Source organism: Lissotriton helveticus, chromosome 12, assembly GCF_964261635.1.
Source record: "Lissotriton helveticus chromosome 12, aLisHel1.1, whole genome shotgun sequence".
NCBI classification, from domain to species: Eukaryota; Metazoa; Chordata; class Amphibia; order Caudata; family Salamandridae; genus Lissotriton; species Lissotriton helveticus.
Window position 1 is genome coordinate 289,218 of NC_136073.1, and position 2,647 is coordinate 291,864.

Genomic DNA, 2,647 nt, shown 5'->3' on the forward strand with positions numbered 1-2,647 from the left:
TAACTTTACAAGTGTAGGAATTGAAAGGCTCCAGGACATTCCTAACTTTGCAAATGTAGGAATTGAGAGGTTCAAGCGCTTTCCTAACTTTACAAGTGTAGGAATTTAAAGGTTGAAGCACTTTCCTAACTTTACAAGTGTAGGAATTGAAAGGTTCAAGCACTTTCCTAACTTTAGAAGTGTATGAACTGAAAGGTTCAAGCACTTTCCTAACTTTACAAGTGTAAGAACGGAGAGGTTCAAACACTTTCCTAACTTTACAAGTGTAGGAATTGAAAGGTTCAAGCACTTTCCTAACTTTACATAAGTAAGAATTGAAAGGTTCAAGCACTTTCCTAACTTTACAAGTGTAGGAATTGAAAGGTTCAAGCCCTTTCCTAACTTTTCAAGTGCAGGAATTGAAAGGTTCAAGCGCTTTCCTAACTTTACAAGTGTAGGAATTGAGAGGTTCAAACACTTTCCAAGTGTAGGAATTGAGAGGTTCAAGCACTTTCCTAACTTTACAAGTGTAGGAATTGAAAGGTTCAAGCACTTTCCTAACTTTAGAAGTGTATGAACTGAAAGGTTCAAGCCCTTTCCTAACTTTACAAGTGTTGGAATTGAGAGGTTCAAACACATTCCTAACTTTACAAGTGTAGGAATTGAGAGGTTCAAACACTTTCCTAACTTTACAAGTGTAGGAATTGAAAGGTTCAAGCACTTTCCTAACTTTACAAGTGTAGGAATTGAGAGGTTCAAGCACTTTCCTAACTTTACAAGTTTAGGGATTGAAAGGTTCTAGCACTTTCCTAACTTTACAAGTGTAGGAACTGAGAGGTTAAAACACTTTCCTAACTTTACAAGTGTAGGAATTGAGAGGTTCAAGCACTTTCCTAACTTTACAAGTGTTGCAATTGAGAGGTTCAAACACATTCCTAACTTTACAAGTGTAGGAATTGAAAGGTTCAAACACTTTCCTAACTTTACAAGTGTAGGAATTGAAAGGTTCAAGCACTTTCCTAACTTTACAAGTGTATGAATTGAAAGGTTCAAGCCCTTTCCTAACTTTTCAAGTGCAGTAATTGAAAGGTTCAAGAGCTTTCCTAACTTTACAAGTGTAGGAATTGAAAGGTTCTAGCACTTTCCTAACTTTACAAGTGTAGGAACTGAGAGGTTAAAACACTTTCCTAACTTTACAAGTGTAGGAATTGAGAGGTTCAAGCACTTTCCTAACTTTACAAGTGTAGGAATTGAGAGGTTCAAGCACTTTCCTAACTTTACAAGTGTAGGAATTGAGAGGTTCAAGCACTTTCCTAACTTTACACGTGTAGGAATTGAGAGGTTCAAGCACTTTCCGGTAGACAGTTGGGCGCCTTTCAATGAAGGACTCACCAGTTTGTTTTGAAGATTTGGGGCATGTAGGGGCTGGTGAGAGAGAGATCTGGACCAAGGAGCATTTGTAGGTTCTCACTTTGATGGCGGATTGCTGCGGCCCCAACCACTAACAGACAAACTGAACAAGTCACATAAAAAGTTGGATTTTTTTTATTGTTAATCACTGTGTAACAACGATTCGGTAAAATATTAAACACTGTGAAAGAAAGTGCTGCAAGCACACCGTAAAGTATTAAAATCAAGATGCAAATAAGTGAGTGAACAATAAATCTACAGAAACTTTCTGAAACACAAGCGATACAAAATATGTTTGGCAACAGACAAAATTTGGCAAAAATTAGAGGAATGCCTGAGAACACAATGTGGACACTTGGGGCTCCATATCCAAGCCCAATTTGTGTTTATTTAAGGACAATAAATGTGTGTAACGAGGACTGATCGATTTGAGTTGGTTCTACAGTCGGTAGGATACACTGGCTCACAATCCATGTCCCCTTCCACTCCCCAGAATACAAACTCTGCCATGTCTCCCCCCGGGGCTCCCGAAATTTGATGACCAGTGGCCCGTGACAAGAGCCCAGAATGCCAGGCTGAATGTCTGCAGTGTTACTATGGACCCAGAGCCACACTTGTGGAGGGCTCCAGGCGCTACGTCAGGCTCACAAGGTAGTACACAAGTCTGACATGAATGTTAAATGAAAAGGATTAAAGTAGAACTTTGAATTCCTAGATGGTGAACACAAACTTTAACAAACGGAAGATGAACTTGGAAAAACTAGATGAGCAAACGAGAGGGTGTAGAGAAGAGGCCTGAAGCCTCTGGTAAGAACAGTATGGAGTCTGGGTCATGGGCACACCAAGGCTACATGCTCACAGAATGTCTCGAGTATCCCTGCCATAGAGCAGTCTCATATCTACCTCCAGAGACAGCAGAGACTTATGAGGCATTCTCTTGAGGCTACCCTGCAGAAAGTCTTTCACAAATATTTAATGCAGATTCAGGGTCAGGAACAGTACACACGCCCTGATGCACTCAGTAGCAAGAATGATTCAAGTACCCGCTGCATACTACATCTCAAGCGATAAAAGCAACCACAAACCAATACTGTATCCCCATCTGAGGAGGAACACAACCAGGTAAACCAGGCAGACTCTTCCTGTGTGCGCTGAGAGCATCTGCCTCTTCGGAAACACCCCCTCTTCTCCATGTGGAGCAGAGAGAACATATGTCTCTTCTGAAACACCCCCTCTTCTCCATGTAGACCAGAGAGAA